A 27,289-nucleotide genomic window follows, 5' to 3' on the forward strand; every position below is an offset into this window, starting at 1 on the left:
AAGAAAGAAAGAAAGAAAGAAAGAAAGAAAGAAAGAAAGAAAGAAAGAAAGAAAGAAAGAAAGAAAGAATGAATGAATTATTAATGTATTCTGTATTAATGGTGGGGAGAGATCCGATGGAGTGTGTATGGCGAGAGGACAGCTTGAAGGCTTCACTTCTCTCTTCCTGCTATATGGGTCCCAGGATTAAACTCGGGTCATCGGTCTGGGCAGCGGAGGACTTTACCTGCTGAGCCATCTTGCCAGCCCTGCCCTTACTGTGTGTCCTCCCTGGGAAAAACTCCCTTCAAAGAAAACGTTCACCAAAACTCCCGAAGTTAAGTGCTGAGGTGTTGTTTTGTGCTTTGGCATCAGGATTAGCTTGTGAGGGCAAATATGCTCAGTGTGCTTCAGGACACTGCAGCTGCTATTACCTCGTTGCTTTATTATAACTATTGAGGATAAGTATCGATCATAGTGAAACCATCTTTTGCCAGCAGGAGTCTTTCAACCACTGGCCAGTTTCTTTTAGATAAGACTCTAGTAAGTTTGTTAGTCCTACTATCTTGTTTCGTAGAAATAAGTAAATATATATATATATATATATCATTCTATTCTCATGTATTCTCTGTCCCAGACTTTGAATGAAGTTCTTCAGGAAGCCCTGGTGTCTTTGTTTGTGTGTTTTGTTTTGTCTCTGTGAGACAAGAAAAACACACTTGGCTGAGCTGACCCCTCACAGTCAGGAGCTGGTGGAACCTTTAGGATACAGGGCTTCGTGGGAGGTCTTCAAGTTATTGGGGTGTGGCCCTGAGGAGAATGGTGGTCTCCAGCCCTTCTTCTCCCTTTGTCTTTCAAGTCCTGGCTCTGAGATGAGTGCCTCTGCTGTGTCCTGCATCTCCACACCATGCTCTGACTCATCACAGGCCCAAAAGCAGTGGCAGCCACACACCATGGCTGAACCCTCCAGAGCCATGGCTCAAAACTTTCCTCTTTATATGTTGTGTATCCCATTGTCTAATGCAGATGCAGAAAGATGTCTGGCACATCGGGGAGGAAATGTAAGAGCCTTCATGGTCTCCGAAGTACTTCTCCATAAATTAAATTGTGGCCAGATAGAGCCCTATTTAATTATTATTTATTGTGTGTAAGAGTACACATAAATTATTAATACCTTTGTGTATATAACAGATTTTATAATATTTTAATTACATGTCCATATTAGTCAATGAGAAAACATTAGGAAGAATATTCATACCACCACAAGTGTTCAGATAATTGAAAACTCAAATAATGAAAACATTATCTATTGTTAGCAATAAAATGTATATATACATACTCACACATACACACATACAATGAACTGGGCACTCAGGTTCAGTTTACTGGGCTAAAGCATGTTTTTATAAAGTAATTTGGCAGTGTGCTGTAAGAACCTAACAAAGAGCTTACAGCATTTGAGCAGTCCCTCTTCTTGTGATCAAGGACATATTCAGAACATGAATACATCACTGCTCATCACTGTGATTCTTATAAACTCAAAAAGATTAAATAATTTCATGTCTAAATAAAAATATGATCTAATAGATGAAATTATGACATGCGTTATAAAATCCTGAGAGCAAACACTGAAAAATAAATTTGTGGACTCATCATCTCTAACTTTGCTGAACTGGTGCATTGACTATTTTGAGGTGAACTAATGTGAGAAGTAGCAGGCAGCCATTCAGGTCATCTTTCTATGTGCAGAAAGCCATGAAGATGCTCTCAATGCTCTTTACATGCCAAGGCTGAGAATTGGCATCGCTCACCAGAGACTAACCAAACTGGCAAACTGAAGTGATCCTTATCTTCCACGAGATTCTACACCACACCTCCATATATACCATAAAATAACATCCCTAAAATTTATTGTCCCGCTTCAGACACTTATTTGCCTGTCATACTTTAAGAAATGTCTTACTCTTTACTGCCACGGACCGGCCCAGTTGGGCTCCCGTCGTCCGCGGGAGAACAAGGCTTTGGACAGGAAGACACGGTTTTGGCGAAGAATTGACAGACAGAGACACCTTGATGGTTTTGACTCTGCTGCGACTTTACTGAAATCAAGCTAGTATTTCTATAATGATTTTACAAAAGGCACCTTAAAGTTGGCATACTTCCCAGAACATTTAGACTTTTACCAAGAATACAAAGTTTACATTTTAACTCAAAATGCAGTCAAACATAAAGCAGTGCCCACAAGAAATCTTGGCCTAAAAACTTTTTGATTAGAGCAAACAAAGAAAAAGAAACCTCAAATGTAGTTTCATTATTGCTAACCAGTGAAGAGGAAAGTCAGGAGCTAAGTCAGATGCCTGCCAAAGTCCCTCTCTATATCAAAATCTAATTACACCTTTGTTAACCATCCTCCCATATGTCCTGCTAAAGATTTATAATCTTCCCTAGGAACAAGGCACTGAAGGGAGGGGAGACTCTCGCCAGCTGCACCTCTCATGCTATTATTTCTTAAGAAGGAGCCTATTATTTTTTTACTATTCTTAATGCCTATTAATACTAAATCTAATTCATTATTTTTCTTAAACTTATTATTTTTATTAAAGCCTTTAACAATCTACTAATAATAAATTTCTTTATAAAATTAGTTGTGCTGTTTTAGAAGTCACAGAGAAAGATCAAAAAACTCATTATTCCAGCCCCAGAGCCACAACTGAAAAAGCGTAGAAATCTCAGAACGCGTCTCTTTTCCAAGTGGGATGAGTCTGCCAGGGACCTTCCAGGGGGCGAATTTCCGGAGAAAGCGTATCCCCCGCCCTGTAGCCTATGCTACTATGGTGACACTGGCGTGGGTGTTGGCACTTTACCAAGAGGGGACCTTGCAGTGAGGTTGGGGAGGGGGCTCAGTGGATAACATGCCTGATGGGCAAGCAGGAGCACCTGAGTTGCATGTCCAGAGCTCACAGGAAAGACAAGCACAGTAGTGTGCATCCGTAGCTGAAATGTTGAGGCAACGGGTTGGGACGGCTCTCTGGAGCTCATTGACCAGCCACTCCACCTGAACCAATGACGTCCAGGCTCAGCAGGACACTCTGTTGCAGAAAGTGAGGTGAAGAGCGACCGAGGAAATCATCCAGTCCTGACCTCCAGCCTCTAAACATGTGCACGTGTGCGCACGCATATGCATGCACTTGTGCACACAGTCATGAACTTTGCACATAAAGTACCTAAGACCATGCCTTGGTTATTTCTTTGGACTTCATTCCCCTGCATAGATCTTCATGCGCATATAAATTTAATAAAACATTTGTGCTTACATTTTGTTAGTCACAGTTTGCATTCACTGCAGTCTTAGCTGTAACTGAAGATTCTACATGAAAAAACAAGGGGATAAAGGAAATCTCAAAGGCTATACAATGCACCAATTGATTTCATAGACCTCAATTTTTTTTTCTTTGATGTTTTAGATCATCTTTCAGGAATCTATTGCAAAGTGTGTAACAATATTTTTCCCTTTGGGTTTTTTTTTCCTGTGAAGAATATGTCAGAATATTGATAGCAATTTTGAGTTCAAAGATTATAAATCTTTATAAGTTTCACTTTACACTTTTCGGTATACATTTGAAGATATCATCTAGCAAAGATAAGGAAACAAACCACTCAATTTAAAGAACTGGGCCAAAGATTTTATTAGACACTATATTCTAAGAAAGTAGGGAGATTCATGGTAAATGAGCATCAGCAAACAATGCAAATTAAAGCAGACTATTAGAATGGCCAAACTCGGGAAAAGCAGCCAGGCCACCTGCTTGTGAGCATGAGAAGCAACAGAAGCTTTGCTCCAGGCTGACAGAAACAGGACAGTTAGGTTACTGAAGAGAACAGTGTCATGGTTTCAAGTGGCTCGGTGGTTAAGAGTGCTTGTTGTTGTTGTTAATAAAAGAAGAAAAGCCCAAATGTTCAGTTTTATCAATAAAGACTCAGGAGCCAGATGCTGAGGTGAAAGCCTAGTAGCTCAGAGAAAGTACCCGACTGAACTTCCTACTCAGCCAATATCCTAGAAGGAAAAACAAAGAAAAGCCCCTTCCCCTTCTCCATACTGTCTTAAGTACCCTTCAACTCAGTGTCCCTCCTTTCTGTGTTTTCTTTTTTTTATTATTGTATTAATTTGTTTTTGTATTTTTCAGGACAGGGTTTCTCTGTGTAACTTTGGCTATTCTGGACTTGGTAGACCAGGCTGGCCTTGAACTCACAGATATCTGCCTGCATCTGCCTCTCCAAGTCCTGGGATTACAGGCATGTGCCATGTGCCCGGCTTTTCCTGATTGTTTGTTCGTTGTTTTTTATGTCAACTGGTTGCTTACTTCACCTCTTGACCCAGAGTTGGCTTTATTTAGCTCTTGTTTACAGAAAGCCCTTGGGTTAAAAGTGTGTGCTGTGCCTAGGTATATATCCAAAAGATGTTCAAGTACACAACAAGAACATTTGCTCAACCATGTTTGTAGCAGCTTTATTCGTAATAGCCAGAACCTGGAAACAACCCAGATGTCCATCAACAGAGGAATGGATACAGAAATTGTGGTACTTTTACACAATGGAATACTACTCAGCAATTAAAAACAAGGAAATTTGCAGGCAAATGGTGGGATCTAGAAAAGATCATCCTGAGTGAGGTATCCCAGGAACAGAAAGACACACACGGTATATACTCACTTATAAGTAGATATTAGACCTATAAGATAGGATAAACATACTAAAATCTGTACACCTAAAGAAGATAAACAAGGAAGAAGACCCAGGGTAGGATGATCTATCCTCACTTAGAAAGACAAATGGGATGGACATTGGAAGTAGGAGAAAACAAATAACAGGACAGGAGCCTACCACAGAGGGTCTCTGAAATACTATACCTAGCAGTGGATCAAAGCAGATGCTGAGACTCATAACCAAACCTTGGGCAGAGTGCAGGGAATCATATGAAAGAAGGGGGAGTTAGTATGACCTGGAGAGAACAGGAGCTCCACAAGGACCAAATATATCAGGGCACAGGGGTCTTTTCTGAGACTGTTTCTCCAACCAAGGACCATGTATGGATATAACCTAGAACCCCTGCTCAGATGTAGCCGATGGTAGCTCAGAATGCAAGTGGGTACTCTAGTAAGGGGAACAGGAACTATTTCTGACATGAACTCAATGGCTGGCTCTTTGACCTCCCCCCTACCCGAGGAGCAGCCTTGCTAGGCCACAGAGGAGGACATTGAAGCCAGTCCTGAAGATACCTGATAAACTAGGGTCAGATGGAAGGGGAGGAGGAGCTCCCCTGTCAGTGGAATTGGAAAGGAGAAGGGAGGAGATGAGGGAGGGTGGGTGGGATTGGAAGGGAATTATAGAGGAGGCTATGGCTGGGATACAAAGTAAATAACCTGTGATTAATATAAAAATATAAAAATTATATTTAAGAAAGTATGTGCTGTGGTCGAACACCACAGAAACAGGTTTTTATCAGTTTACAATCTCAGGGTTCACAATGAGATCAAATATTCTGCAATATGTTGCTCTTGCGGAGGACCCAGGTTCTATTCCCAGCACCCATGTGATGGCTCACCATCATCTGTTAACTCCTGTTCTAGGAGATCTGGCATCCTCTTTGGGCTTCTATGGGCACCAAGCATAGAGGTAATAAAATAAGTAAATCATTGAAAATGTAACCATTTTACCACACAGTCCAAACAGGGAGCTTTTAGGTATTTTTACCCATAGGAGCTGAAAACAAAAACTGCCCTAGAAAAGGCTATTTGTTTCAGTTTTGCTCTTACTTATGAAAACTTAAATTTAGTCAAGAAGATGCATTTTTTTTTAAAAAAAAGCAAAACAAAACTTGTTATTCTCCTTTTCTGTAAATTGAAAATTCCCTTAAACAGTCTATCAAAATGTTCACAAATTCTTTTCTAATGATAGACAGGAAGGGGGTGGCTCTCGTTGGGGGAGAAACTGGGAGGCATAGACAGAAGGGAAACTGTACTCAGATTACTTTTTGTTAGAAAAGAATCTGTATTTATTAAAGGGAACATTTTCTATATATAAGGTTATACGTGTATGCAAGATGATGTTTCTAATACTTTTTATTAACATAATAAATACACAGTTAATACCTACTCTGTCTAGACACTAGGATGTTTTCATACACAGGCCTGACTTGATCACTGCTCTCTCAGAGCTTACATTCAAGGAGAGCAGACAGAAAATAAACAAGAAAAAAAAACTCCCCAAGGGTTTGGATTTGGACAGTGACAGGAAGCAAAGATTCAGTGTGCTCTGAGCAGCTGAGGATATGATGTCATTTATTGAAGAGGAAGAAAATGTTTCGAGTGAGGTAGATGCATTGAGAAGTTATTGTTTAGGTAAGAAATGTGAAACACACATGGGACAAATACTCCTGGGTCATGGCTGAAACAGATTGTAAAGGATAGTTAACTCCCCATTTCTCTCCAAGGTGTGAAAAAGGGAGAATCTTCAAGAAAAAAAATGCGCTTAATTGGTTATGCATTATTTACCATTGACTAAATATTGAAGGGTTCTGAAATTCTATGGTCCTTTACTGCCTCAGGTTTGAATTTCTTAGCTTGCCTAAGATGATGAATTAGGCAAGGAGGCTTCTGAGACGCTCTTGTAGATCTCTTGGCTGAGTTCTTTTTGCTGTTTCCATGTATTTTAGTAAGAGTCTCTTCACAGCCCATACCTGCGCTTGGATGGTGGATTAACCACATACCTATTGCTTTGGAGAATACTTCAATGTAAGAACTGGGTGATCATCTCCAAATGTTTGGATATCATCTTCAACCTCATTGTCAGTTACTTGAGATTTATATGATGGTATTAAATGATAATTTATAGTGGCTTCTCAATTTAATGGGCCATATTTAACATGCATACATGCCCGGGGAAATGACCTTCACTCCTTAAATTTAAATAAAGAAAAATATTAACAGTACTTGTGTGGCAGACTCATAAGAGTCTCATTATAATTTGGTCCCTGCTATCTGCTGATTTATTGCATAGGAATGCTTTCCTCATCTGGTTCGTTGCTATTCCTCTTCCTTCTGGTAGTCATATTTCCATTTTAGGAGCTCCTCTCACCTAATGACCCTCACTGATGCTTTTTTCCACATCACCAGCCTAGGTGCCTCCGTGTCTTCCGTCCCCGGTCATGTCCCCACCATCCATACTCCCCTCTCCCTCATGCCTCCTTTAGAACACACAGCTGCTTCTGCACATGGTTAGAACTGAATTTGGATCTTTCTTTTGCATCTAGCAGTTACTCAATAAACTCTGTGTTCAGCATTTTAACTAATGTCCAGTTGTGTTTACTTTTGGCAGTTGGACCAATATAAAATCAAGCAGGCCACCTAAGAGGAGGATGGAGAGTCCAAGAGAGAAAGTTGTGATGATAGAAGCAGAGGCTGAAGAGATACAGGAACCAAGCAAGGATGTAGACAGTCTCCAGAAACAAAAAAGTGAGGAGAGAAGGACTCCCCTGGAGCCTCAAAGATGAATGCACTCTGATGACACCTTGACCAATGCAGACCTACTGCAGACACCCAAGCACCAAACTGTGGTGCTAACTAAGCATCACATTAGCTACTGCATTTAGGGTGTCTTGTCACAACAGTCATGAGATCCCAAAGGACCGTCTGTGTTACATGAGTAGAGTGGCTTCATTCATCCACATAACCACCCAAGACAGTATTAAATTGGTCATCCATGTGGTTTTGGGGAGACTGTGAAAGATCACTAACTTGTAAAGAGTACATCCATGACTCAGAGTCAAATGCCTTTTAAGTAAACACTTAATACTAAATGTCAGAGTCCTTATGAAAGACTAAGAAGAATTTTCCATAAATATATAAAAGTGCTAAAAATCATAAGGATCTCTCTTACTTCTTTTTGCAAAGCTAATGTAATAGATTCACTTCTTGGTTTTAAGGGAACTTTTAGAATATGTGATGATGTTTACAAGGACAGTACTGGGAAAGTCAGCTTTGTAATTCCCCCACCAGCTTCCTATGAAAACTCTGAAAGGCTGCCCTCGTCCACTTGGTGTGTTCACTGTAGGAAGGAAAAACAAAGGGCTCCTTCCAGGAAGAGAGGACCACGCAGACAGCAAACCCCAATTATATGGTCTGTCTTGCTGGAGCTTGTATATGATTTTTCTTTTTCTTGCATCAATTAGTACATAATAATTTTATGTGCTTATGTGCTATCTCAGTACATGTGTACAGTGTGCTTAAAAGGGGGAAACAGGCACTTTTAGTGCCTAATTACTCCTTTGGAGTGTTTAAACCCCCTTCTTCTACTTCTCCATATAATATAGATTAGTGTGTGCTACAGTTGCTTTGCTGTACTAAATAACACTAGAATGTAGTCCTACAGTTAGCATCTTCTTAGTTAATATTTTCCAGAGCATGCCATCTGTTCTGTTTGCTCAGTCGGTAAGATGGCTGTGAATGCTCCAATGTATAGCAGGTCTCTCTAATACTTTAAAGTGTGTGTCTTTTCTGTTTTGAGAAACATTTTTATTCTAATCTATTGTGTTTTGTGTACATCAAGAGAAAAACTAACTGGAAATCACATATTTTATGATACTTCCTGATATTGTTCTAGATTCAAAGGTACCCACACTTCAAGCTGGATGAAATTGAGGCAAGGGGAATGAAAATTACATTTTTCTGGGAAGTCCTGGTTTGTCATCATGAAACCACACTGTAAAATGGTTTCAGATTGGAAAGATTCCAGTTTTGCTACATCAGTCTCATGTTCCCAAATGGCATTTGCCTTCAAACTCTAAACATTCGTTAGCTTATCTTAATTTTAAATTAATTTCAGTGGACAATTGGTAAAGAAAAATTATGTTTCAAGTGTAAGTTTTGAAGGGTCTCTTGTGCCCGTTTGCAGATTCTGTAAGGGCAAAATGACATTGATTCTGTAAACAGTCCTTCTTTTCACAGATCTGCACCGGTGGCACACTTGGTTTAGGAAAAGGAAACCAATTATGGCCTCACTTCCATTTGTAATGAAGTAATGTCTCCAAAATTACCACTAATATTCTACCTTTCTTGATGACAAGGCTTGAGAAAGCAAAGACTAAATGAGTAACTTAGTACTTCAACTTGGGGTGGTTTATAACTGGCATTTCTTCCCACGAATACCTGAATATCTGATTAATTAAGAAGCTAAGAACCACAGTCTAAATTAAAGAAGTCTGAAGACAAGAGAGGTGGCCAATTGAGTCCTGAAGCCCTGAGAAAGGAGACTGCATGGAACAAAATGTGAAGTGTTCTGCTAGAGTCGATGGCTTTGACACACTCCATCAAGGATCCAGGAAGTGAGACATTGGATGACAACTTATTCTTATGGATAAAAAGCTTAAGGCATATCGAAGTCACTAAAGTCACCTAAGTTTTTTTAAAAATAATAAAATAGAATTAATTTTTAAAATAATAATGTATGATTAACAACAATTAACTATGTATCTTACAATATCTAGTAAAGAGGACAACATTCCCAACACAAAGAAATTACAATTTTCTTTTTGTTGTTGTTTAGGTTGTTCTTTTTGTTGTTGTATAGGCCTGGCTGTCCTGGAATTTTCTTTGACGACTGGACTGGTCTCACAGAGATTCATTTGCCTTTGCCTCCTGAAATGCTGGGATTAAAGGGGTGTACCACCATGACTGGCTCATAATTACAAGCATTTAATGTGATGCATATTTAAATTACCTTTATCTGGTTGTGTCATAATATATATATGTAAATATTTTATATATTATATATAAATATATATATACATTATATATAATATAGGTATATAATTCTATGCCACACTACATATAATATGTAGCAATTTAAATTTTTTAAATATCCAAAAAATTTTGACATTGCTTTGGGCTTTCAGGAATAGCAGATGGAGATTTCCTCTGAAGATAACTGAACTAGAAAACCTGCATAAAATGTGGGAAAAAGAACACCTTGGGTCTGGAGCTATAGCTCAAAAGAAAAGCATTTTGCCAATCATAGTTGAGGTTCTGGTGTTACCCTAAAGTGTAGGAAGTTTCTTCATGCTCACCAAATGGTATGAGAGAAATAAGGGTCCTCTCTTGTGGTTGTCACAATAACCATAATAACTCAACCATAGCTGGGTGAAGCTGACATGGTCATAGCTACATGGTAGCAGGCAGATGTATCATAGGAAAGTGAGCGTTACAGGTAGAAAATAGCTATAGACCACAAATCTTACTAAAGACTCATGCTTGGAATATACAAACACTGTCGGGCACGGTGGTGCATGCCTGTAATCCCAGCACTTGTGTAGGCAGAGGCAGGCAGATCTCTGTGAGCTCAACGCCAGCATGGTCTACTCAGAGAGTCCAGGACATCCAAGGCTATCCAGAGAATATACAAAGACTTTTCAAAACCAGCAAAATAGTTAAACTATTAAACTAATAAAAGTGCTTATTACCAAGCTTGGTAGCATGTGTTTGATCCTGAAAAAACTCCTCAGAGTTGTCCTCTGAGTTCTATATGTGGCATGTGAACAAATACAATAAATAAACATTAAAATTTTAAAAAATTAAAAATAATTCTTAAGAAAAAGAAAAAGTTTTAGGGGAAAAGCCTAGAACTCATTGTTACAGGAGACAACTTCCTGAACAGAACACAAACAGCACAGACTCTAAGATCAACAATCAATAAATGGGATCTCATGAAACTGAAAAGCTTCTGTAAAGCTAAAGACACTGTTGTCAGAACAAAACAACAGCCTACAGACTGGGAAAAGATCTTCACCAATCCTATATCTGACAGAGGACTAATATCCAGTATATATAAAGAACTCAAGAAGTTAAAAAGCAGCAAACCAAGTAATCCAATTAAAAAAAATGGGATACAGAGCTAAACAGAGAATTCTCTGTAGAGGAATATAGAATGGCAGAGAAACACCTAAACACATTAGCTCAACCATGTTTGTAGCAGCTTTATTTGTAATAGCCAGAACCTGGAAACAACCCAGATGTCCCTCAATGGAGGAATGGATACAGAAATTGTGGTACATCTACACAATGGAATATTACTCAGCAATAAAAAACAAGGAAATCATAAAATTTGCAGGTAAATGGTGGGAACTGGAAAAGATCATCCTGAGTGAGCTATCCCAGAAGCAGAAAGATGCACATGGTATATACTCACTCATATAGACATATAATATAAGATAAACCTACTAAAATCTGTACACCTAAAGAAACTAATCAAGAGGGAGGACTCTGGCTAAAATGTTCAATCCCTGTCCAGAAAGGCAAAGAGGATGGACATCAGAAGAAAGAGAAAAGAGGGAACAAGTCAGGAGCATGACACAGAGGACCTCTGAAAGACTCTGCCCTACAGACTATCAATGTAGATACTGAGACTTATGGCCAACCTTGGGCAGAGTGCAGGGAATCTTATGAAAGAAGTGGGAAGCAGTAAGATCTGGAGAGGACAGCAACTCCATAAGGAGAGCAACAGAACCAAAAAATCTGAGCACAGGGGTCTTTCCTGAGACTAATACTCCAACCAAGGACCATGCATGGAGATAACCTAGGACCCCTGCACCGATGTAGCCTGTGGCAGTTCAGTGTCCAAGTGGGTTCCATAGTAATAGGAACAGGGATTGTTGCTGACATGAACTGATTGGCCTGCTCTTTAATCACCTCCTCCTGAGGAGGGAGCAGCCTTACCAGGCCACAGAAGAAGACAGTGCAGTCACTCCTGAAGAGACCTAATAGAATAGGATCAGAAGGAAGAAAAAAAAAAAGACCCCCTCCCCCATCAGTGGACTTGGGGAGGGGCATGCGTGCAGAGGGAGGAGGAAGGGAAGGATTGGGACGGGAGGAGAGAGGGAACAACAGGGGGGATACAAAGTAATACAGTGTAATTAATAAAGAATTAAAAAAAAAGAAATGCTCAACATCCTTAATCATCAGGGAGATGCAAATCAAAAGGACCCTGAGATTTCACCTTACACCCATCAGAATGGCTAAGATCAAAAACTGAAGTGACATTACATGTTAGAGAGGATGTGGAGAAAGGGGAACCCTCCTCCATTGCTGGTGGGAATGTAAACTGGTACAACCACTTTGGAAATCAATCTGGTGCTTTCTCAGACAATTAGAAATAGTGCTTCCTCCAGATCCAGCTATACCACTTCTAGGCATATATCCAAAAGATGCTCAAGTACACAACAAGGACATTTGTTCAACCATGTTTGTAGCAGCTTTATTTGTAATAGCCAGAACCTGGAAACAACCCAGATGTCCATCAACAGAGGAATGGATACAGAAATTGTGGTACTTTTACACAATGGAATACTACTCAGCAATTAAAAACAAGGAAATCATGAAGTTTGCAGGCAAATGGTGGGATCTAGAAAAGATCATCCTGAGTGAGGTATCCCAGGAGCAGAAAGACACACATGGTATATACTCACTTATAAGTAGATATTAGACCTATAAGATAGGATAAACATACTAAAATCTGTACACCTAAAGAAGATAAACAAGAAACAGGTTCAGGGGTAAGATGATCAATCCTCACTTAGAAAGACAAATGGGATGGACATTGGAAGTAGGAGAAAACAAATAACAGGACAGGAATCTACCACAGAGGGCCTCTGAAAGACTCTACCTAGCAGTATATTAAAACAGATGCTGAGACTCATAACAAAACCTTGGGCAGAGTGCAGGGAATCATATAAAACAAGGGGGAGTTAGTATGACCTGGAGAGGACAGGAGCTCCACAAGGACCAAATATATCTGGGCACGGAGTCTTTTCTGAGATTGATTCTCCAACCAAGGACCATGTTTTGATATAAACTAGAACCCCTGCTCGGATGTAGCCCATGGTAGCTCAGTATCCAAGTGGGTACCTAGTAAGGGGAACAGAGACTGTCTCTGACATGAACTCAATGGCTGGCTCTTTGATCTCCCTCACCCCACCTGAGGGAGGAGCAGCCTTGCTAGGCCACAGAGGAGAACATTGCAGCCAGTCCTGATGAGACCTGGTAAGCTAGAGTCAGATGGAAGGGGAGGAAGACCTCCCCTATCAGCGGACTTGGGGATGGTCAGGGAGGAGATGAGGGAGGGAGGATGGGATTGGGAGAGAATGAGGGAGGGGGATACAGCGGGGATACAAAGTAAATACATTGTAATTAATATAAAAAATAAAAATTAAAAAAAATAATTCTCAGCTGGGCAGTGGTAGCACACGCCTTTAATCCCAGCAATGATAGGCAGAGGAAGGTAGATCTCTGAGTTCAAGACCAGCCTGGTCTACAGAGCAAGTTCCAGGGTAGCCAGGGCTACACAGAGATTATTAATAGTAATAATAGTAATACTAATAATAATTCTCAAAATGCAACAGCAAATACTAACCCATCAGAAAATAGGCAAAGATAAGAAGATATATTTCCTTGAAAAGGATGACACCAAGCAAGGGCTTACTATCTGACACACACTGAAGTCAAACTCTAGACATTATTTGTTGTTGTCGTTGTTTTAAAGAATGATCAGTAGATGGGTGCATAGGGAACATTTTTAAGAAAGAAAAAGGGGGAAAGCTGCTCATTGAAAAACGGGAAGGGAGATGATGGGATTTTTCCCCTTACATATATGATACTCATTGTCCCTCTTTCCATGGCATGTGTCTCTTTTCAGGGACTTATCATGTAATATGCAGAATTTTGAGCTTGTGTCTCCGAAAGGTCATCTGTCATCCATGCTAGCTGCTATTGAGCATTCTTTTTACTGGAAATCTGATTTCAAATCATGAGCAGTTTCTATATAAACTTCTGAAAAACACTGAAGCCCTTGGTTTTTCATGGTTTGCCTAGGTCTTAGCTGGTTTTAAATATGTAAATGACAGGCAAACATATGGAAAGATTTTCAACATTTATTGGATACTAGAGAAGCACAACTCATGGCCACGGTGTGCTTTTTGTATATGCCTACCATAAAAGTTAAAAAAAAAAAATAGTGGCAGGATCGAATGCTGGTGAAGACATAGAGAAACTGGATTGCTTAGAGGTTGTTGACAAAAATTAAATCATATAATCAATCTGGAAAATAATCTGACAATTTCTTGAAAAGAGAAACAACTAAATATAATTTTTTATGTGGTCCAATAAGAATACTTCCAGGCATTTGCTCCTGAAAAAATGGAAACTCCAGAAAACCTTCACAGTATTGTAATGGGATGTTTGTGTAAATTGGGGGGAAAAGGAAATAAACCTGAAACATTTCAACAGCTGATCAAAGAAATAGAAGTACATTCATACCAAGGAAAGTAATCTCCCTAGCCTAAAAAGCAAGCAAACAGACCGACATAAACCACTAAACACACTGAAAACATCCATGAGTCTTCAGGAAACCATACTACTGACTCAAAGAGTTACATGCTACATAATTTCATTTTTACAAATTTTTGCAACAATAAAATTACAAAAATGAAAGACACATGCTGTATGTTCTCTCTCACATGCAGATCCTAGCTCCAAATCCTTTGATTTACATATTTAATTTCTTCTAATTTCTTAACTCCTAAAGGAGCCTTTGGTGTGTGTGGTGGGGAGACATGTTAATGGAGAGAGAGCAGATTATCAGTAAATCAAAAGTTAGCATGGTGGTATACTAGGAGTGAAAAGGCTCAAGCAAGGAAGGGTGCAGGGGTATGAGAAAACCCTGGGGCAAGGGAAAGGCTCACCCGTAGGAAAAATCTGTAAAAAGCCATATGGAAGCCTACTGCCTCACTACCCAATTAAAAATACAATTGTATGTATAGTAGAATACATACATCCTCTCACATTATATGAGAGAAGGGGGGCAAATACAGGGTGTTATAGGATTGAGCAGGGATGTGGCATAGAAATTAGGGAAAGGAGGTAGTAAGGGGTAAGTTAACTAATGGTGTCTGAAAAAGCTTCATTCACACCTACTAGTTAGTCAGCTCATTTTAAAGTGTAACTTAAAGCGGGTGGGAGGTGCTCAAACAACTGCCCTTCATGAGTGACCAATGTCGCTTCCAGACTATAAAAATCATAGTACATGGTATGGGGTATGTTTTTATGATCTATTGGTCAGGGAGGCCACGAGACAACACAGGCTATTACCAGTGCCTGGGAACTACATGGTAAGATCTTAGTGCTGAAGATACCCCAAACTTTGGCTGTAGAACATACTGAGATCAGTCTCAGACCTGGAAACTTCCTTCCGAGCCTTCATGGCATAGAAGGTGGTATGGAGGCTTCCAGTGGCAAAAGACAGCAACGATCTTACCTAGCATGGGAGCCAGCATGCTACAATACTGGCCTGACATACATGATTTGCTCGGGCAATAGTGTCATGACTGTTACGGGATAACATTCACTTTCTGACTGGATTTGAGGCCTGCTCCATGGAAGGTATATTCACACCTGGTAGTACAATGCCGGAAAAAAAAAAAAAAAAAAAAAAAAAAAAAAAAAAAAAAAAAAAAAAAACAAAAAAAAAAAAAAAAAAAAAAAAAAAAAAAAAAAAAAAAAAAAAAAAGCCCATGAGTAGACAAGTCAGAGATGTGTAGGTTTTGATTTTTCACCTAGCCTACTTATTTAGGGTTCCTAAACGCTCCCATCTCCTTTCCACCCATGAACCAGAAGTAGGGGAGAAAGAAAGTTATTAGGTAAAGGGGGTTGTAGACCTCTTTAAAAATAGTTCTTTGCAATGACTCCACTCTTTGTTGTGGGTATACCAGCAGTCCAGTCTAAAGGCCAACACCAAGCAACAACGTGAATCAGCAGGACAAGTCAGCTAAAGACGCAAGACTCGGGAGTTCTCTGGAATGTTCTCTGTGAAGTCAAGTGTCGAAGCACATAGATCAGCATGGCAATGACAATCCAAAAAGTGATGTCTCACTGTCCATGGGCTTCTATAGATCTCGTCTCTTCAGAGTCCACCTGCAGAGGTTCTCAGCTGGCCAATGTCACTCCCCTCACATGAGAGAGCTCACAGCAGAACGTCAAATGCCCTCTCACAAGGCAGCCTCCAGCAAAACATCACATGACTCAACTGGGTCTTTAAAGAAACCAGAAGTTTCCACTTCATAGACCCTAAGATAGAACCTGCCATTGTTATTTTGTTCAGTAGTCATGTTTTCAAATGGCCTTGTAAGTGTTTATATTTATACCCATAGATCTGAGCTGCTCTCAGTCTTGGTCAGAGTAGCTTCTTTTTTATGTGGACAGAAGTCAATGCATAAACTGTCAAATGCTTAGAAGAGATTAGGAGACTGAGTAATCAGCTGTAGATGGAACATCCTTGTCAAAAAGACCACCCTAGCCTATTCTCTCTCACATTGACCAGTTGGGAGTTCTGGTGTTAATTGTTAATCTACTTAAAAAAGAACCTAATGTGAGGAGGTCTGAAAGATGTACCAGTCTATTGCATAGCAATGATTTCTTAGGAGTCATTTTAGTTTGACTCCATTTAGCAAACTAATAGTAGTAGATTCTCCCCTACAGCCTATGACCTATATAGCCTGATTCTCTGAGTTTTTTGAACAGTAACATGCACGGGTTCCATCTCATGGAGCAGCCCCTATATCAAATGAGTTTATGAATGGTTACTCCTACAACATTTGTATCACTCTGGCACTATTGGGCATATCACATCAGGACAATAACTACTGTAGCCCAAAGGGTTCACAGCTGGGTGAGGCCGATGATTGCTTCTGCTTCCACTGGCATAGAACCTTCCTACACTATGAAAGCTAGTCAACAGGGATTAAGTTCCACATGAGTAACTGCTTGATGTCTCCGTGTTTTCTTCATCATTTTGCTTTCCTCATGATTTCTTCATGTTGTGTTTTAGCAATAGGGTCTTACTGTCAAACTCTAGAGGGCTTACAAGAGCATTGGCAATAGCTTGTCATGTATGGGAGCAGGCTCTATGAGATCCCATCGACCAACAGTTTAAAGAGCAGAAACCCACTCCTGGTACTAGGGTTTTTACTTGCTAGCAACGATGTCCAGTTGGGGTACTACCTCTTATTATAGCGTAACTCCATTTAAACCCTTTTTATATATGTATTCATAGGCATATATGTATACATTTTAAAATGAAGTTTCTATAGTAGTGCATTTTCACGTGGCTTTTCAAGGGGTCTTTAGTGTTAGTTAGCCCTCTCCATCATATTATGTTAAAATGTCCTTTCAGTCTATAATTATTTCAAAAGTTGTTCACTGCCATTTGACAGTCATTAAATTTGGAGGCATTTTACTCAGTCATGCTCTGGTGATTCGGCATAGCCCTCTAGGACATCTAGCTGAAATTTAAGTGAATTGCCACTAGATGACACCATTGATTGCATAACCACACCATAAGAACATTCCCTAAGGACAGGGGACTTACTTAAGCCTCTATTAAAAAATTAAAATTAAAAAAAAGGTGTTTGTGGTGGAGGAGATTTTAGAAATATAAAATATGGAACCTATAATCAGACATTTTTTACTCTGTTGATCTTAGAAATATTGTTTAACTGCTATAAGTATTATTTTAATTATATCTTTAAAGTTATAGATTTTAATTGTTCCACCCTGTGTGTCCACCCTATCTCTCCCCGCCAAAAAAAACTTTTTAGATAAAAATAAGAATTTTTAAATATGTCTTTGGAATTTCTGGGTTTTCTTCGTGGTGTGCTAAAATATGTGAATGGTAGAAATAGCATTAAAGAACCCTGACAATTGATGCTGAGTGTTAAGGCCAACCCTGTAATAAACTTAAAATTAAAGGTAACTGAATGGATCTTTCTGGCTTGCTTGCATTGATCAGTTTTTTTTTTTTAAGTTTTCTATGTTTTAGAAAACTTTTTTTTTTTTTTACATCATAAAATCTTGATGGATTGAGATACAATCCCTCCCAGGGCTTGCCAACTCATAGGAATAGTAAAATTCTCACTAGAACCAGTTACCAGGAACATAAAGGCTTGACAACCCAGAGCCAGCAGGAGACATCTACACTAGCCCAATTCTGAGCTTACTCTGCCCCATGTTGCATTTAACTGGAAAACTTAAAGAAAGCTGGAGCCTTGATATCCTGCAGGGCAGAGTCTTTCAGAGGCCCTCTATGGTAGGCTCCTGTTCTGTTTCCCGTTTTCTTCTCTTCCAATGTCCATCCCATTTGCCTTTCTGAGTGAGGGTTGATCATCTTACCCAGGGTCCTCTTTCTTGCTTAGCTTCCTTAGGTGTACAGATATTAGTATGTTTATCCTATATTATATGTCTACTATCCAATTATAAGTGAGTATATACCATGCGTGTCTTTCTGCTCCTGGGATACCTCACTCAGGATGATCTTTTCTAGATTCCACCATTTACCTGCAAATTTCATGATTTCCTTGCTTTTAATTGCTGAGTAGTGTTCCATTGTGTAAATGTACCACAATTTCTGTATCCATTCCTCTGTTGATGGACATCTGGGTTGTTTCCAGATTCTGGCTATTACAAATAAAGCTGCTACAAACATGGTTGAGCAAATGTCCTTGTTGTATACTTGAACATCTTTTGGATATTTGCCCAGGAGTGGTATAGCTGGATCTTAAGGGGGTACTATTCCTAGTTCTCTGAGAAAGCACCAGATTGATTTCCAAAGTGTTTATACAAGTTTACATTCCCACCAGCAATGGAGAAGAATTCCCCTTTCTCCACATCCTCTCCAGCATGTATTGGCACTTGGGTTTTTGATCTTAGCCATTCTGATGGGTATAAAGTGAAGTCTCAGGGTTGTTTTGATTTGCATGTCCCTGATGACTAAGAACAGGACATTGAGCATTTCTTTGTTTCTCTGCCATTCAATATTCCTCTATAGAGAATTCTCTGTTTAGCAAACTTTGGGCAGAGTGCAGGGAATCGAAAGAAGGAGGAGATAGAAAGACCTGGAGGGGACAAGAAATCCACAAGGAGAACAACAAAACCAAGAAATCTGGGCCCAAGGGTCTTTTCTGAGACTGATACTCCAACCAAGGACCATGCATGGAGACAACCTAGAACCCCTGCACAGATGTAGCCCATGGCAGCTCAGTATGCAAGTAGGTTCCCTAATAAGGGGAACAGGGACTGTCTCTGAGGTGAACTCAGTGACTGACTCTTTGATCACCTCCCCCTGAGAGGGGAGCAGCCTTACCAGGCCACAGAGGAAAACAATGCAGCCAGTCCTGATGAGACCTGATAGGCTAGGGTCAAATGGAGGGGAAGAGGACCTCCCTGATGAGTGGATTTGGGGAGGAGCATGGGAGAAGATGAGGGAGGGAGGGTTGGTTTGGGAGGGAATGAGGGAGTGGGATACAGCTGGGATATAAAGTGAATAAACTATAATTAATATAAAAAATTAAAATAAAAAAGAAAGCTGGAGCTTAGAAATCCTCCTTCACTCCAGTTACCTCCTTCTGCAAACAAAATTTACATCAATAAAGAAAATCTGCTACAATTTGCATATGAAAACTTCCCTACAGGTTTTGTGGAAGCTGAACCTGCAGCTGGCAGAGCTAGTTCAGTGGACCATGGAAATTTGAGAAGTGAGGCCTCCCTGAAGGAAGTCAGTCCAGGATCCCTTCCTCTTGTTTGCCTCTGCCTCCCCATTGCCTTGAGGTGCAATTCTCTGCTCCATTATGCCTTTTCTGCCATGATGTCATGCTTTACCTCAGGCCTAAGCAATGGAACTTGACAACTGTGGACTGTTATCTCTGAAATGATGATCCAGACTAAATTCTTTTTCCTTTAAGTTGTATCTCTCAGGTATTTGTCATGTTGGTGAAAAACATAATTAACAGAAGCTACACTGGTAAAAGGTTGTGTTTTTGTTATAGTTTTCTTAAGTGTAGGAGTTTGACCTGTAAGCATGCCAAAACTGAGAAGTATTGAAAGGATAAAGGACAGAAGTGTGAGGAAAGGTGAGCAAGTTAAGGGAGGGGTAGGTCATTGGTTGTCTTCAAATTCATATACTTTGTGACTCTTCATAGGGCACGTGATAAAAAATAACAGCATTTGCTAAACGTAGCATTTGCTAAAAGCTGTGATTTCACTTGGGCCAGTAAACAGAATTGTAAAAGGAACTTTTATTCTCCTGGTTCAGTTGTTGCCTGGAGGCTTACTACCTTCTTCTGAGAGACAAAGAATTAAAAATTAGTTTTTTGAGTTATTGGTTTAAAGTTTAAAGCACAAGCCTGAACAAAGGCCAGACAGGTAGAGACATGTCCAGCCACCTGTGAGGAAGAACCAGCCTGACTGCCTTTTTTTTCCTTCCTGCCACTGGAGATACAGTTGCTAGAAAACCAGCCCAGATCACCCCTCTACCCTAGGGCAGCCAAACAAGGGAAGCCAAGCCATTAATGGTTTTGGGGCCTTCTTATAGCCAATCAGTTCAAAATGCAACATTTCCTTTTGTGTTTCAACCAAAAGACACTTGCCAGGCAGGAATTCCCCTGCTTTGGGCTTGCTGGGAGGGACTGGAGTCTTTAAATCAACCACCTACCCTGAGCAGGAGGCTCTCTGTTCTCAACTGTTGCATTGGTGTGGGCCCAAGCTATAGCTTGTAATAAAAAAAGCCTCATGTGTTTTGCAACACACTGGTCTCCTGGTGGTCTTATGGGGTCTTGCGAATTGGGCACAACACTTCTGCTAACCTAGGTCTAGTCCTGGAAGCTTCTAGCCGTACAATCTAATCTAGTCCTAGGATGTTTTCTGCCTCTGAGACTTGCTGCTGAATAAGCTCACCCTTTCTTGTTCTTTCTCAGCTCTGGGCTGGCTGGTTCAACTCAGTTGTTCTGGCTCAAACTCCTCTCCCAGCTGACTTATTCAATCTGGCTTTTCTCTTGTCCCCTGAATGCTCTGTTTGGCCTCAAACTAACTCAAGCAATCTGCTCTAATCTCCTGACTCATTCTGTCTTTACCTATATCTAGCTTGTTCTCTCTTCATCCTGTCTCTGTACCTGTCCTGGTAAAATGCCTCCTCCTCTCTCTGCATTTCCCCTTACATAGCTTCCCTTTCCTCTCTTCTTGTGACAGTTGTGCATATCCTATTGTGTCAAATCTTTCTATGATTTGTCACACTCAATTAAACATCACTTTCTTTTCTTTCTATCTTTTGTTCTTTCTTTCTTCTTTTTTTTTTTCCTTTGTTTTGTTTTTTTTCCTAGACAGGGTTTCTCTATATAGTCTTGGCTGTCTTGGACTTGCTTTGTAGACCAGGCTGGCCTTGAACTCACAGAGATCCTCTACTTCTGCCTTGCTGAGTGCTGGGATTAAGGATGTAAATCACCACACCTGGCTTAGATGTCACTCTCAAACATGGTGCTTCCTTCTACACACTAACTTTACCTTCACTGTTTGTAAGTAAAGGCATGTACCACTATACCTGGGCCTAAGCTTTTCTTTATCTGAAGCTTGCTCTATACCAGGCTCGCCTTGAACTCAGATCTGCTTACCTTTGTCTCCTGGATTAAAGGCATGTTTATATTCCAGCCAGATCACACAAACATAGAAGGTCTTTGGATGTGATCTCTTACCAGAACAGGAAAGTTCTGAATTGACATTCCTCTACACAGAATGAAATCTTTACATTCTGCCTTCAAATTGCATACCTTTTACTTTCAGGCCACATTTTTCTGCACAATGCCATGTTAATCATTTAAGGACTGTAAGAATGGTGGTGTACAGCTAATTATCCTAAGTGGCCTAATCTTCCTCCTCCCACCCCCGTTTCAGACTGAAGTCATCAATGTAAGAATAAGATGTTCTCATGATTTACAGAAATGTTACAACCAGCAGCTTTGTTACAGATCAGTGCCTCTAGCCATTTGTCATTTCCCTAATCCCAAAGGAAGAACCAGCATTGTCCTGATTCAATCCATGTTGCTCCTCTCCTGTTCGCCCTTTCTGGATCATTTCTCCTCCCCAACATATCTCAGCTTCTAGGAATGGGAAGCTCTGTATGCAGTTGTCTCTTGATGGGAACAAAGGTGCCTTCCAAGTAGGTGCAATCATCTCCTAGGGGAACCTGAGAACAACAAGGGGAACCAGATTTCCCTGTCAGTCACTGGTTTCCTTGGCACCAGCTGAACCCTGCAGAGCTGGACATGAGATAACTAATACAACCTCAGTTTGGCCAATACTGTTTCACGGCACATACCTTTTGCTCTCCTCCCAACTTCAGTGCCTCCCCTCTACAGCCCTATAGTGATCGCTATACCTCAAAGGCAAGTGTTTAAAGGTAGCTGCTAGCTGCGCCCTCTCCTGTGGGTGACCACACTGCAGATATGCTCCTTCTGATTCATTGAATCTTTTCTCTGATTGACCTCTCAGCTTGACAGGCAGCACATGCAGAGACCCTCAGCTTCTGACTTCTGACCTAAATCCCCCAAAACAATATGGTGGTGATATGGTCCTCTGATTTGAAAGGTTTGTCTGTTGAAACATGGTCTGGTCCAAGAAAAGTGGTGAGAGGCTTCAACCAGTTTGAACTGGAAGAGGCTGTCTCCAAATTTCTAAGAAACAACAGCTGCTCGCTGAGTTGATCAAGCACTAGAGGTGTTTACCGTAAAACAAGCAAGGGCCCATTACTTCACTGTTTAGTTAAGGAACTTCTGAGAGCAGAGATGAAAGCGACTAACTAAAAACAAGTGAAACTAGGCTTTTTCCGCTTTCCTCTGAGTTTCAAAAGAAAGAATATGCTCTTTGATTTCCATGCTTTAACTGGAAGGGCAAGTGGCCCAGGCTCCTTAGAAAAGAAGATTATTAATTGTATTATAGAGGCTTAGTCACATGTACACGTGCAGAATTTAACACTTTTCTTTTATCAGTTTGTCTTAGGTTCATTTTTGTTTATAGCCCAGATGCCTGTCCCATCCCCCAAGCCCACAAAAAGCAAAAACAAACATCTTCTTAAAGACCTGGAAGGACAGAGGGAAATAATTTTTTCCCAACTTATATCAGTTTTTAAAATCATTTTCTTAAAGGGCAGAAAATGCCCAAATAAAGTAATTAGTTGTCAGTGGAACTTGTAAATTTATAGTAGAATTACAACTTTTATTAAAATTTTATGTTGCTTTTACTCCATGCCAACAAAAACCAAGACATTTAGATTTTGGCTTGTTCTCATAAAAACCAGACTATGTCTCTTACAATAAGATAAATACATACTAGTGCTGATGGGTTTTTTTTCTTCTCATGCAGGTAGTATTATAACAAACATATTTCCTACTATCAACACAAAAGCACACTATTTCTGTTTAACTATCTCCCCCTGGTCAATAGCTTCACTGTATGTTAAGGAAGGTCTATTTTCAGTGGATGATTTTGTCATCATCTTTATTCAAATCATGTGTTCACTGAAAAGTAAGTTAGCTAAAGACAAGTGATACCATGATTTATTTTCAGAGTAAAGCCACAAGTCCACAGTTAAAAAAGCATTTGAAAAACGAGAGCTTCTATAATCTATAAAATCCGTCCTGGAAAGCAGTTCTGTGGCAGCAGAAAGGCTCGGAAAATCAGGTCCTAAAAAAAAGTTGTAAAAATATTGGCCAAAACTATAAAAATCTCCTTTTCCAGAACTCTGTAAGTTAACCAGAAGGACATTTATTTAAAAATAAAATGATTATGAGTGATAGTAATAAGGGCATAGACAACTCAATTTTAAACTGAATAAAAATTCGGGTATTCATTTCTCCAAGAGTGACAGGAAAATGTCAACATCGTCATCTTCAGGGAAGTAAAGGTCAACACTTCCATGCAACAACACCCAGTTCAGTTTCATAAGATGGACACACATTGGCCAGTGCTAGCAGGGTTGAGGGGCAGCTGTAGCAACACGGGCTGCTGGTGAAAACATCAAACGCTGCAACCTTTATGAAAATATTTTCCAGTATCTGAAAAAATAAAATAGGCTGAGGTGCAACTCAGAGGCAGAACAACTGGTCCAGTGTGTGGGGAAGCTATGGGTTTAATTGTTCACACACAAAAAAAAATTTGTCTCTGAGGGCTGAAAAGATGGCTCAACAGTAAGAAATGCTTCCAGAGGACCTGAGTTTGGTTCCTAGCACCCATGCCAGGAGTTCACCACTGCCTCTAACTCTTGAGGATCCAATGGACTCTCTGGCCTCCCTCGGCTCCTGCATGTACATCACATACACACACACACACACACACACACACACACACACACACACACACAAACAAAAAAATAAATCTACAGGAAAGGAAAACTTGTCTCTGATTGCTCACAATGGCATTGCTCACAGCCAAAACATGGAAGCCAGTTTGTTTAGTGAGGGTTACATAAACAAGCACACACACAGAATGAACTCTTTCACCTCAGCACTGAGAAGAATGAAAATACTGGTATTTTCACCTGACCCAGATGAGCTACTTTTGGCTCAATCTAATGGTTGGAAAATAACTTTTGCTAGAAGGGAAATTCGAGGTCATGTATACTGAAAGAGATGTGATAATTAATGTTAATTGTCTATCTGACAGAATCTATACTTATGTAGGAGACAAGCCTCCAAGGCAGGCCTGGAAGAATTTGATCTATATGAGGTTTGCCTCTAGTCATGGCTGTGGTGAATTAGGTTGATTGAATCAGGAAAACTCACCGTAACTGTGGGTATCACTGCATGGGCTGGGATGCTAGAGTGAATGAAAAGGAGAAAGCAAGCTGAAGGCTAGCAGTCATCTCCCTCTGCTTTTTGATGACAGATAAAGCGTGGCCAGATGCCTCGTCTCCTGCTGCAATGTCTTCCTCACCAGATTAGATTATGTGCTCAAGGTGTGAGCCAAAAAACAAACAAAAAGCAAAAAAACCTCCTCCTTCCCTGAAATGCCTTTGCCAGGTATTTAGTTACAAGAGACAAGTAACTAATACAGGGAATTATCATTCTCAAAGCTCCATCTCCTTCTGTGGGGAGACTTTTTCCTACTTAAAATGAACCACTTTCCTTTTGAGCCCAGCTGCCCAGGCCAGCCAGTTAAGATGGTAGACAAAGTAGACAGGTACAACTATGAACAGCTTAAAAAACAATCCTTGGTGGCACAGAGGTCCTTGTAAACACAGAGGAGCACTAAGAGAACAAGAAATGTTAATCACCAAGGGTGTCTCCTCAAAGGAGGAGATAATGATCAAATGCCTGCAGAAAGCTGAGAGTGGATTTTGTTAATGACTTGGTGATCTTTTTGCTCTCCGCAAACCTCAGCCACCTTGTGTTATAGAGGCAGAGCTCACCCAAATTCCCTAGAATCATTCTCCCTGACTCTCCCTCCCTAGATCTTTATCATTAGGCCTCAGTCAATAGAACACATCCTTAGGGGAGATATCACATGTACTTTATGGCCTGCTGATCTTTACGCTTTCAGTCAGAGGACCCACAAGATTATAGGCCTTTTAGCTATAGAACCCATTCTAACAGTCACGTATACTTTGTGAAAGAGTTTCTATGTAGTCACATCCTAAGCTTTATTGTGCACCTGGAATTGGACTGATTGTTGCCTGGAAACCTTTTCCCAAATTGTGCTGTGTTTTAACTATGCTGATAATGAGCCGCCTGGCATTAGGCTCTCCAAAGTCTGATCTAGGTTGACAAAGTCGATCTGCACCAGGTTTTCATTCTCATCTCTCCACAGGGTTCATTTCTCTGTCTGACATCTGCAGGAGCCCCCTCAAGCTATAGTCTTCGACAATAAGAGAAGTTTTGCCCCTTTCACTTGGCACAGTTTTTCTCTCTTGACTTCCATATGAGCTTCATGGGCACCCTCGGTCCTGACAAACAGCTGAGTTCTGCCCCAGCAAATTCCAGGCAGCACAGTAAATTTGTCTGTCTAGGATAAACTCCAGAAGAGAGATTTGGGGTTCTATGTGAGCAAGGAAACAAAGCTTTTCTAAAAGTCCCAAGCCACTCACACTAACGAGTGAAACCAAAAAGAGAGAGGAGCAAATAGTTCTTTCTGGGGGCCTCAAAGGCCGCCGATGACAAAGAAGCATCTATTGGCACAGGCAGTCAATGTTCAAATCAATGGCCAAAATTGGATAAGGAGATTCTAAAAGCCTGAGGAGATAAGTAGCAAGTGATGAGATTGAATGGGCAATCTAGAGTCTTCCAACAAAGAAAAGCTCAGAATCAGATGGAGTCATTGCCAGATCTTTAAAGAACTAAGCCCAATGCTCCTCAAACTGTTCCACAAAGAAAAAAGAGAGGGAATGTTTCTGTTTGATTCTATAAATCCAGTACTATTCTGATACTAAAATGGGAAATGATGAAGTCCAACCACTCCTATTTGCAAATGACATGATCCTATAACTAGAAGACTCTAGAGAATCTACCAAAAGATTTTTAAGCTTGGTAAACAAATTCATCAAAGTAGAAGAACATGAAACCAACACACAACAGTCAATGGCTTCCCTATATCCCAATAATGAACTCCATGAGAAAGAAATTGGGGAAGCAATCTCACTCACAATAGCTCGAAGGGTAAAAGACCTAGGAACAAACCCAGCCTGGAGAAAGTCCTCTACTGTGAAAACTGCTGAACACTGATGAAGGAAGCTGAAGGTCAGTGGCGTGGATATTCTTACAATAATCACATTACTGGAAGTGATCCTTCAATGACATACCATCAAAATACGACTCACTATGACCAAGTAGGCTTCATTCCAGGTATGCAGGGGTGGTTCAATATACGGAAATCCATCAATGTGATCCACCATATTAACAAACTGAAAGAAAAAAACCACATGTTAATCTCCTTAGATGCTGAAAAAGCATTTGACAAAATCCAACATCCATTCATGTTTAAAGTATTGGAGAGATCAGGGTTACAAGGCACATATCTAAACATAGTAAAGGCAATTTACAGCAAGCCTATAGCCAACACCAAACTAAACGGAGAGAAACTTAAAGCAATCCCACTAAAATCAGGGACAAGACAAGGCTGGCCACTGTCTCCATATCTCTTCAACATAGTGCTGGAAGTCCTTGCTAGAGCAATAAGACAGTTGAAGGAGATCAAAGGATTACAAATTGGAAAGGAAGAAGTCAAATTATCACTATTTGCAGATGATATGATAGTTTACCTGAGTGACCCCAAAAATTCAACCAGAGAACTCCTACAGCTGATAAACACCTTCAGCAAAGTGGCCGGATACAAAATTAACTCAAAAAAAAAAAAAATCAGTAGCCCTCCTGTATACAAAAGACAAAAGGGCTAAGAAA

The sequence above is a fragment of the Psammomys obesus genome, unplaced genomic scaffold, assembly GCF_907164565.1.
Source record: "Psammomys obesus unplaced genomic scaffold, mPsaObe1.curated_primary_1811, whole genome shotgun sequence".
Taxonomy (NCBI): Eukaryota; Metazoa; Chordata; class Mammalia; order Rodentia; family Muridae; genus Psammomys; species Psammomys obesus.